This window comes from Hypanus sabinus, chromosome 22 (assembly GCF_030144855.1).
Source record: "Hypanus sabinus isolate sHypSab1 chromosome 22, sHypSab1.hap1, whole genome shotgun sequence".
Classification (NCBI taxonomy): domain Eukaryota; kingdom Metazoa; phylum Chordata; class Chondrichthyes; order Myliobatiformes; family Dasyatidae; genus Hypanus; species Hypanus sabinus.
In genome coordinates, this window is record NC_082727.1 from 45,698,133 (window position 1) to 45,710,315 (window position 12,183).

The 12,183-nt window shown below is 38.8% G+C and overlaps 1 protein-coding gene across 9 annotated transcripts in view; it reads right to left on the minus strand.

Moving 5' to 3' along the window:
- The window catches only part of jakmip3 (Janus kinase and microtubule interacting protein 3), a 361,481-nt gene extending 353,739 nt beyond the window's left edge, over positions 1–7,742 (minus strand). For all 9 annotated transcript variants that reach the window (XR_009507472.1, XM_059947651.1, XM_059947652.1 and 6 more), the window contains exon 1: positions 7,491–7,742. The gene's annotated coding sequence lies outside the window, so the exon portion shown is untranslated. The remainder of the gene's footprint in view (positions 1–7,490) is intronic.
- Positions 7,743–12,183: the final 4,441 nt, after the last annotated feature.

Here is a 12,183-nt window from a genome sequence, read left to right on the forward strand (position 1 = left end):
AAGAGGTAGTGGTGGGAGGTAGAAGAAGCTGGGGCAAGATTCTTTAAATCTGAGCCTGCTTTCATTAAATTTGTATCCGGCAGGGACTTGTATTTCTTCAATCTTCATGTGTTATAAAAAAATCTTTATTCTAAAATCTGGTTCACTGAGCACCAACAACCAAACTGTGAATGCAATCCATTGTAACGTAAACCCTTTTGCTTTCTCTTTATTTACATGTGCAAACAAATCAGTGGGCTTTTCAGATGCAGGCTGTAGATACTAATGTCGTTTCTTCTGCAATATGGCCAGTGGCAAACTCTCATTTTGAAATGTGCATCGTATTGGGAGTTTGGATGGCTTGTTAACAGTAATCAGTACTCCATGGCCACAGATGGGTTTTTTTAAGTCATGTCAGTTTCACAAAGACTAGAGAATAAGTTAGGACAAAATTGGGGAAGCGAAAATAAAAGAACATTCATTTGATTAGCTCCAGTTAAGTGTTTTTCATGGATATAGTCAGGGGGCCAAGTCTATCACTGAGTTTCTGAGGTGCAGCAATCAAGATTGGATTTGTTGCACATATTCTACAAGGGAGAACTCCCACCACAGGCTCTACCTGGTATTGAATAGGTTCCAGTTTGGACTCACCTTGTCCATGTTGATTTAGAAAATACATAGGAATCACTTGACATTATAACCATACCCCCACAGTATTATAATGAATGGTATTGAAAGCACATAAACTGATGAAAAAAAATTACTAAAAGTACAGCGAGAGAAAATTAGCTCTGCTGTTCGTAGGAATTAATTTAAGCAAATGTACCTGATTTTTGAATGCAGTGATATTATTGGAAACTCATTCACGTGTAGAGGGTGCCCATGAGTTGACTTTTTTTACCCGGGAGTGATCAGTGTTACAAAGTTCTACCTCTTCAATTAGATGCTAAATAAGACATTACAGAAAACTATGATTTTGCTCATTTTCAAGCCATCATTCAACATCTACTGTCAAAGAATCTCTTCCACAAGATCTAATCCCATTTACTTCATAAAATATTAAAAACAATTATGATTTTTGTGGAAATGCAATATTTAATAAAATTTACCAGTCTTTTAGGTTCCTTACAGTTGTTATAGCCGGAGGGTAGTGTGGATAAGGTCCCACAACTTATTAAATGGTCCCAATGGCACGAGTCTCAATTAGCCTCTGACAACCAAGTGCAGCTCCCAGCCTTCATGTGTGGCTTAGCTACTAAGCCCAGTGGACTGTTTCTACTGAGTGGAGAAAGGGCAAGGGCGAGTTAGTGGTGCCTTAAAACCAGTCACTTTGTGCAGATGAGGCTCGTCAGCCATGGTTGGCAGCTCATGTTATTTATTCATTGAGGAATAGGCCCTTCCAGCCCTGTGGGCCATGTGCTCAACAATCCCCCCGATTTAATCTGAGCCTAATCATGGGAAATCTTACAATGACCAATTAAGCTACCAACCTGTCTGTCTTTGGACTGTGGGAGGAAACTGGAACACCCTGAGGAAACCCACATGGTCACGGGAAGAGCGTATAAGGTCCTTACAGGGAGTGACGGGAATTGGGCCTGGGTCGCATGTACTGTAAGGTGCTGTGCCAACCGCCAAGCTACTGCGCTAGCTGAGAAGGAAAGCTGCGGTCTCAAACCCGAGCTTCCTCCGCCTACAACCGCTCATTGTGAAGGCTTCAGGAGTAAACGGCAAGGAAAAGTTCTGGAGCTGGAGTCCCTGACGCAGTCCCATGTTGAGTTGAACTCCTGAGACAAAGCAGGTACCAAACTCTATCAGTCTCTGTGGTTCCTTTGCCTGCTACATGGGCAACACCTTCCTCTCCATATTGCACTGTCCTGCTGTGTGCACAGGCATGGCTATCACGTAGGCAGCTGGGACGCAACATACCTGGCCGACCCTGACCTATGGAGGGGTCTCACCTGTTGTAGTATTTTAACATTTACTATTCTGCCTGGAAACTCACTTCACAGTCACTCTGTTTTACTTTCAGGCTGCCATGCTATTATAGTGCCGCAGCCTAACGTTCTTCCTCCAGGTTAAGCTTCTCTGCTGCCATGGATGATTTTTAACTATAAAAAGAAGAGCCATAAGTGTTAGGGTCTCAAGTGTCAGAGATGCAATCAACCAGGTGTCTAGGTAATAAGAAACACATTGTGATAACATACCATCTAAGCCATGTAGTTTTGTGAATACAACTGATTGTAGAGAGGTGAAAGAAGGAATACATCTGGAATTAAACAAGGTAGAGTGTAAAGGAACCTTAATTACTTTCTGTATACAACCCAACATCTTGATGGAATACAACACTTGGCAACGTCAACAAATTTATAACCCAGAAACATGTCAGAAAATAAAATCTTGACAAGAGTTTTAAATTGCTAGAATTTGCCGGTTAGTTGGTGCTGCTATTCCACTGTTTTCCTCATTCTCAATCTTCCAGTTCCATAATGGGCGCTACCTTCCTGTTATTGAGGACATCTCCAAGAAATAGTGCCTCAAGAAAGTAGCATTCGTCATTGGAAATTCTGACCATCCAGGACATGCCCTGTTGGCATTCCTACCACTTGGGAGGAATTACAGGAGCTTGAAGACCCACACTCAATGTTTTAAGAATGGCATTTTCTCCTCCATCAGATTTCTGATTGGTCCGTTAACCCAAGAACACTATATTGTTATTTATCTTTTGCAGTATTTATTTTTGCAATTCATGGTAATTTTATGTCTCACACTGTACTGCTGCAAAACAACAAATTTCATGACATATGTTGGAGATAATAAATGTGATTTTGATTCAGAACCTGTTGAATTTATGCACTTGGCTCCATTTACAACAGTCACAAACTGTTAAAGTTGGCACCAAAACTAAATATGCTTTTGATGGTATGAAAATTGCTATTACAGTGTAAATTAGCCTTGTTGGCGCGAAAAAGCAGTCCTTTTGACAGTGGCTTGAGGCTATGAAGCATGCGGGGTAAATTCTCCACCCACTCAGTTCTATTGAAATTCATTCAGTTGAAATCAATCATTTTGTGATATAAAGGGGATTCTCTCTGCCACCTAATCCCAAGATGAACAATGAGAAGATTTATCCCTTTATTTTAGGTGATTTGATCAAAAGTTGGAGTTGCACTCTTAGGACAACAACCTCATGATGTGTTTCTGTCATAACTAATGTCAAACTGAGTGCTGCTAATTTAAAAATCAAAAATATCTCAGTATTTTATAGTGTGATTTTCTCTGTCTCTCTCTCTCCCCATTTACTGACTGAATCTTCTGAAGTTTCCATTCTCACATCACTCACACTAATTTCACGAGCAATTCCAATGCTAGATGGGATTGTAATGCTCCTTATTCTTGCTCAGTTATTCTTTGCAACCCACCACATATTCCCTTGACTGCCACTGTTCAACTTAGAACACTGAATGTCCCTGTCTGAGTATCTACTTATTCTGTTAAATACCCATCCACAAATGCACTATTGCCTTCCACCTCTAGAAATGGCTTATTCACTGCATTACTTGCTCTAATTCATCAAAAAGGTAAACCCCATTGTTTATTTTTGCTTTGCTTAGCCTTTTTGTGGTTTATGACAGACTTAAATTTACTGCTTCCTACTTCAGAAACAGTTGTGGTCACCATATCATAGGAAAGATAAAATTATGCTCGAGTGGATGCGAAGGAGATTCATCAGAACGTTGGCTGCGATGGAGCACTTCCGTTACGAGGAGAGTCTAGACAGGATAGGTATGGCTTTCCCTGCAGTGGAGGACACTAAAAAGGGATTGGATTTAAGTATTTAAAATTATGAGTTGTATAGTTAGTATCGACTGCGGGAAACCTCTGCCTATCAGAGACAGATAAAACTGGAAGGCATAGATTTAGGATAATGGGAGCAATATTTAGAGAGGATCTGTGGGAAACTTTTTCACCCAGAGAGTGGCACGTACCTAGAATATACTGCTTGAGAGAGTGGTGGCAACAGAGGTAGCAACAGCATTTTAGAAGAGTCAAGATGAGCACTTGAATTGGCTAGATGTAAAAGGCTTGATTGAAGTTCTGGAAGATGGGACTAATAGATTGACCAGAGTGGCCCATTTTCATGCTTTATGACTCTTTGACCAAGCTCTTGCTAGTAATTTGCTGGTCTGGCAATGCACTCTCTTCATTTCATTCTTATCACGTTGCTTCCACAACAGACGCTGCTATATACACTTAGGTTCTCAATAAATCCCCATGGTGTATTCCATGTTTCCATCTTTGGTGCTTATCTCTCTCCATCCTCACATGAACATATTGTATCTTGATTCACTAGATGTCTCTGTGAAATCCCAGTGGCTTTTAATGTTAAGCAATGAATGAGTCAAACCGTACCACAACTCAACAATGGCCAATCCAAAGTCACAATGTTTGGCTCTGCCCATAGCTTCCATACTTCAGTCATTGATTCTATGTCTCTTCTGAGAGGAAACACAGCCTGATGAAGCACATCTTCATGAGTCTGTTTATGCCTGCACTAGCTTTACTAAATTCTCCTCACTAGTCCCAATCCAACCAAAACAAATATTCAGGATTTTGCCTGCCTCATCCAATTCAGCACCTCCTTTTCATTTTGATGAACTCCCCTCCCTTAGTGTACTTTCAAAATCACTGTTCTCATGTTCAACGTTCTCCAAAACAGACCCCCAGGTGGTACGTTCTGTTCTTTCGGGCAGAATGCCCTGCCATTATCCAGTCATTAGATTCAGAACGTTCATCTACCTTGTGCCATGACAGTTTTCAAACAACCCACCTATCCTAACTTTCTCTAACTTGAAAATTATGGCATTGACAATGAAGATTTCTGTTTACATTAAACTGTAGTCATCATGCCCTCTCTCATTGTGTTCACCATTAGCTCTTAGTAAATTTAAATGTATTTGAATTACTCAATCTGGCATAAGTACAGTGTGAGCACGTGCACGAGTTTGGAGTTTGGTTGGTTATTTGTATATATATACGGTTTACTGCCAAAAACCAGTAATATTGTTCAAGAAACAGCCTATAAATAAATGTAAGCAATACAATCCATACATGTTATCCCACACAGTGATGAAACTAAATCTTAATTCTTATTGAAATTTAGTATAACATTTCACAGAATCTTATATATATGCAGTACTTATTTGTGTTCTTGTATCATTGTGTTTATTTTTGCTGTATCAGATCCAGAGTAACAATTTTTTCATTCTTCTTTACAATTGTGTACTGGAAATGACATTAAACAATCTTGAAACTTGCATGTATGTTACCTATATTTTCAGCCTGCAGTCTTCACCTCATAAGCTACATATTTGTGATGATCTAAAAATGTGATCATTTAAATATTTTAAAATAATTCATCTTCAAAACATTATGTTTTGTCACTGACCAGTACATAATTCTCAAAAGTCTAAATATTATTCATATAAATATGGGGACTACAATGCAATTTCATTTTATAACTTCACAAAATCATGGAAGCAAAGTGCATGACTGTATTTCAACTGACATACTGGTATTGAGCAATGCTTTGCCTGTAGTGTTAGAACAAAACATTAAATTAAAATGTTATCATACAACAAAAAGATGTACAGACAGTCCCCAGGACGATACTTTCTTCTTCTGATCTAATACTTGATACTGTTCTCTTCACAGCAATTTTTCCTGCTTTATTTCTGTTATCTTTTATTGTTTCATTACATTAATTTCAGTGCTGTTACTATGGATACAGAAACATAAAACAATTAAAATGTTCCAGGAGGGGGAAAGAGGGATAGGGTTGGGAATTAACATGGAAAATACACAAGGAACAAATAGAATCTATGGCCCCTTCTGTGACCTGTTAGCTTTTTTCTCGGCTTGTTCTGTAGATTAGTTGTGCAGTGTCGTGCTGCCGGTCGGTGCAGGCAGTTATGGTGCTGCTATTCAGCTTTCCTGGAATTCAGCCTTTTTAATAGTGTACCAGCCATCCTAGGTTTCAATTCTTATTCAGCACTTTGTGCAGTCGTATGTCAACTACAATCAGCCTACTGCCTACTAACCGCTAGCTTTGACGTGTTTTGTTTGACACCCTTCAATGAGCATTGATAATAACTTAAGGCTTTTAATTACATTTCTATGAAGGCCTTTCTACAAAAGAGCATTATAGTGGCAGTGCAGTAATCCTATTCTTTAACATTTGATAGCATTGTTACATAGACCCAATGCTTGCTAGATTGCAAGACCATCCACAGAATCTTCAACTTCCACAATCCCCCCCCCACTTCCCCCTCTGTCTCATCCCTGAGTCAGACACCTACCATCTTCTTTGACTAAAGTTAACAATTAAAGAGAATCTAGCTGGATTTCATAGTGCGCACAAAATTACCCCACCGTGCACTAACACATTTCAGTGCACAACTCATTATACCTGTCTAGTCATAAAATAAAATGGCCTTTTTGTCAGGGTCAATAAATTTAAAAAATGATCTCTGCAGAATTAACCAAAAACAAGAGCAGAGCACAATGCAAAGTCCAAAATGAAATGCAAACAATAAATATCCTTTCAAAGTAGAATTAGGAAGTAAATCACTAATAATATCTAAATTGAAAATAGATGGATGACTATATTGCAATGAACCATTACAGCTCTGTGCGATCTCCCAAATTACAGATGTCCCACAACCGAAAACTACTGTCTGCATATTAAACAGTGAACAGACTTGAGGCCTTTTCCGTCATTTAGGAGACTGACTTTAGTGAGATTAAATGAAATTTATAGCTGCATTGAAATAGTACCTTTCCTTGTCAATCAGATTTTAAATGTTAGTAAGCAAGAGCCCCTGTACAGCTGTGTCATTATAAACATGCAAATTTAACAGATACTGAAACAGTTTGTGATAAAGCTGAAGAACATCTGTCAAATGTAATACCTGTTAAGCAATCACATTTAAAAAAAAATAGCTCCAGCGTTTTTCTTCATTATGATATTAATATTAAATAGGCCTAATTTCTCTTTGGCTTTCCTTCAAGACACTGCAGCTTATTTTATCTCAATGCAGCCAAGCAACACAGGACGTTATATATATATATATATATATAATGTAGCTTTATAGCATGTAAGGTGAAATATCTTCAGACGGAATAAAATCACTAACCTTAAAATACATGTTCCAAAGTGCAAAGCACAGGCTGCTGTGTATGGTAGTGCTCTAACATTGAGGAGGTGCCTTTTGCTGTCTGCATCACCAATTATCCTCCCAAACTGTGAGTTGTTTTTTTCACAAATTCATTTAAAGGTATTTTGGCACACAGGCAGGACAGCATTATCCAAAGAGTGTGGATCTGTCCGGATATTCTAGAATTTAATTCAGGCCCTCAGTCCCTCCAATAAAAGGAAATGCTGGAGTATCAATGATTCATCAGAAAGCACTCTTTGCATAATTTGAAATGAATCAAATGAGTTATCTCCTTACCATGTGCACAGCCCCCAAGTGAAGAATCAGGCCAGTAAAGAGGGAATGAGGACGTATTTCACACGCGAGCTGCAGCTTCTCAGTGATTCACTCTGAGCCTTGCTCCCTCCTGGGAGAATGAGCTCATTCCAAGCCGCCAACAGCCGCCCCTCAGCCATTGCAGTGTCACTGCAGAATGTATACCGAGTGCAGGCACGTCATTAAAGGAGATCAGTTATAAAGCTTACCAATACATTCCCTCCCCTAATTTACAATCTGAATGGGTTATCTTTTATTAGTCTGTCACTAGACAAAAAACCTAAGCAAACACCTGTAATAGATTGAAGCAGAGAATTTAAAGCCAGACAGAAATTACTCTTCAATATTAAGGCATTTTATCCAGTTGGAAACAGTGAAAACTACTAATGGGTTACCATGGTATTCCAGTTACTTTTTCATTCACATAATATTATCTTATTTGCGGTAGGATAATACAAAAACACAATAGCAGAATGTTGCAGTGTGCAGCAGTGACTGGCTGCATTCATTTTCAGAAAAGGTACAGTGCATTTATCATGTTTAGCATGACTTCTAGATGCTTACATACATAATCCTGTAGGATAGGGGTTCAGACAGGTCATTTGTGGTATCAGTGTAATTACAAACGTTCACTATGTAATTAGTTAATTAAGTGAAAATTGCACAAATTGCTTTCAAAGTGATATAAATTGCAATTGCATTGTGGAGGCAATGTCATGAACTTTATTGTTAGGCTGAAATGATTCCTAAAAACAAATCTTCAATTCCTAACTTGGCAAAATAAAGCTATTCTGTCTATATGCATCATAGATGTAATAGAAAAATAATAGTTTTATATATTTGCACACTAAAATTGTCAGGTGCTAACCAGCATGAATTTATTTATTCATACCTGAGCCAACAGTATCTGATTACACAAACAGACATTAACTGAAAGTACATTGGTGATATCAAGTTGCAACAACATTATAATTGAAAATGCATAGATTTAAATCTAGTGATCAGTGGGATTCTTGGCTTTCAGTTTACAATACTTCATGTATCTCACACACACACACACAACCACCACCACCACTCCACCCCGCCCCCCCCCCCCCCCAATCCTGGTAATGATTTGCCCAGTCTCAAATTAAACAAACATTACAAGACAAAATAATTTAGATTCAGATGAAGAATAAATTGATTTTGTACTCCTTTGCCAGCCTTCAGAAATTGAACTCTTTTTCTTGACTGCCTCCATAATACCTGGGTTACACTTTGGAGAATGATCTGCCAGCAATTACAATGAACTTGGCCATTGGCCAGGATGAAATCAATTGCTTCTCAATAAAGCATACTTAATGTAGATCCTAGACATCATCTGCATTATGTCTCTTAACTTTTAGGAACATTTTGAAGATCATGGGTAAAAGCTAGCAAGTGGTTCTTTATTTCTAATATCCAAAATTACTATGGTTTTATAAAGATTAAAGGAAGCCATATTAGTACTAGATAGAAGTATTTTTTAAAGGGGTTGGGAGTATGCTGCGCCTTGCGTAAGCAGTGATTTTCTCTTCATCCCCTCAATTAGGCAATATGAACTGCAGTCCCATGGACTAACAGATACATTACTGAATCTTCACATTGTCATGTACCCCTAGGGTTCATTTTCTCTGTGGACTGTCACTTTAAAACATCGGGAGCATGAGACTGACATTTGGATACTTGGATTTCTGCTGACTGCAGAGTTGTCAATTTTTAAATGGTTTAAAAGGACTGAATGGTTTTCAGTCAAATTCAACATGAAGCCAGCTGAGATACCAAAGCACTTGCTAAAGATGCTATTGTTTCCAAGTTTAATCTTCATTTTAATTTTACTTGCGAATGCAGGAGGTTGAGCCACTTTATTATGTACCTCCTGTACCTTGCAAAGTGGCCACTGAGTGTATATACATGGTCTTCTGATGCCCATCCACTTCAGGGTTTGACATGTTGTGCATTCAGAGATGCTCTTCTGTACACTACTGTTGTATATTGTGGTTATTTGAGCTACTGTCGCCTCCTTGTCAGCTTGAACTGGTCTGGCCATTTTCCTCTAACTCCTCTCATTACCAAAGCATTTTTTCCTGCAGAGCTGCTGCTCACTGGATCCTTTTTGTTTCCCATTCCATTCTCTAGAGACTCTAGAGACTATTGTGTCTGAAAATGCCAGGAGATCAGCAGTTTCTGAGATACTCAAGTCACCCTGTCTGGCACCGACAATCATTCCACTTAGATCACATTTCTTTCACGTTCTGATGTTTGGTCAGAACAACAACAACTGAATCTCATAACCATGTCTACATGAGTAGCTGCCACATGATTGGCTAATTATACAATTACATTAATGAACAGGTGTACCAGAGCACCTACAGTAATAAAGTAATAAAGTGGCCAGTATGTATTCATCTAGGCTGGATTTGTCCCTATTTGTTTTTACAGTTGGAATAAATTATGTAACTCTGTTTAAGAAAATCAGATATTCAATGACAAATTATTTGTAATTGTGTGCATAGACTCAAAGAAAAAGTGCAGTGATTTTTTTTTTACATGTATGTCAATATATTGGATGGAGGGGTGGAGATATGTCTCTACCAAAGGAGGTGTAAGGTACTCCATCCCTCCACTGGCCTGCAGGTTACTCTTGGGCAAGGTGTACCATCTGCTTAGACTCTGATCAAGGTCACATGAAGCCACGGGAGCCGGTGGTGGATGGTCATATGAGCAGCTGGTGCATATATCACAAGTCCTGGTTATGTGATCACTCATGCCAGGCAGACAATCTCTGAAGAGTATTGATAATGGCTGGGATCACCCATCTTGTAAAGACACTGCCTAGAAGAAGGCAATGGCAAACTACTTCTGCAGAAAAATTTGCCAAGAACACTCATGGTCATGGAAAGACCAGGATTGCTTACGTCACACAACACAGTACATAATGAACGAGCAATCAATCCATACAAAAAAAATGTCAGAAATAATATCTTTGCATAAACAAACATTTCTGTAGCGCTAATACTGAAAGCCCAGAAAAGTTTTTGATTAATTCTATAGGCAAACTTTCCAGTGGCTCCAGTATTTACTATCCTTCATCATGGTTAAACTCAAGACCTTTTTTTAGAATCAGTGAAAGCCTAATAGCTATTAAATGTCTGCTTTTACTTTAATGAGCTTAACCTACTGCATATTTCCTACTAGTAACTCATGATTCAAGGTAAAGAAAAAAACAATTATCTTTAGAACAAACAGTTCCATTCTTGGAAATGCAAATGATAAACATATGCCAGCCTGCTCTTGATCTGCCAAAGTTATGAAAAAGTTAGGTTTATTTTAGAGAAGGTGGTCAACATTTCGGAGATCATTTAACCCTAATTTTATTGGCAAGGATATTTACCCAAGACAACAGGATCATTTGTAAATACCCAATGATGTAATGAGGACTGAGTAAAATTTTATTTATTTATCTATCTGTCCATCCATCCACCCATCTATTTATTTATTTATTTATTTTTCATTCATTCAATTGTTTATTTGCTTATTCATTCATTCATTTAATAACCAAGGTCCTGTTGGAGATGCAATGTGGATTCTTGAGAATGTAAACCTCACTTGTACCAAAGCTAGAGTCAGAAGACTTGCTGGAACTTTTTTGGAAATGTTCTGTGGACTGTGTAAAACTCGTTATTCTTTCAGTCATCACCTTTCCTCGGGACTGAGCCCTTGATGTCATTAAACATGAGCCCTGGGCTAATCCTCCAGATCTGTTACTGTGCGCAGAACCCAATGGATTTAATTATCAAATTCCAATTTTCCTGGCCAGTTTAGAGGTCAGTCACCTCTGGTGAAACCATTTAGGTCACAGCCTCATAAATGGACACTATCTGAATTGTGCAACTTGTGAGTGGGTGTTCCAATTCATTATCATGGAATAAACACCAGAAATTGAGGGTCTAAGCGAGTGAAATTGGATGCAGCAGTGACCATTATCTTGGTGTGTTGATGCTCCTTAAGTCTTCAAAACTATGCCTTCCAAAGCAATATTTAAAGATCACTCTACTGATCATCGAGTCATGTGGAGATTTGACATAAGTACTATCTTCTTTGAGTTCTTTGTCGTTGTTCAGTCGTTAAGTCGAGTCTGTTTTCATGGCAGGATACGGAAGTAGATTGCTAGGCCTTTTTTTCTGTGAGGCCCAGGTTGGGACCCAGCTGGGTTTGACCTCAGGACCATCTGACTTGAAGTCCAGTGCTGATGCCACTACACCACCAGCCGGCCTCCGAACCCCAACTAATATGTTTTGTTAACCTTGCACAGCTGAGCACAGGGAATAACTGCAAGGAACATCTATGTATATCATTATTAATTACTCACAGGTCAAGATATTGGTTTATTTCTTGATACGTAGGAGTACATTATATAGTACCTATAGTAAGAAACATAGCTTGTGGCCCAACATGCTGTGATTGCTTCCTCCTGAGGAAGCTCTACACCAGACAATAGTGTTCTTTTGAATTGTTGCAGGTTTCAGGGGCTTGCAGGGAATGGGGTAGCAGGAACAGAATTGATTAACACTTCAGCGCAAAGCTGTTCCCAGACAATGATGGGCTTGGAGAGGAATACGACAGGGAGAAGAGCAGAAGCTACACAGGGCAGGAC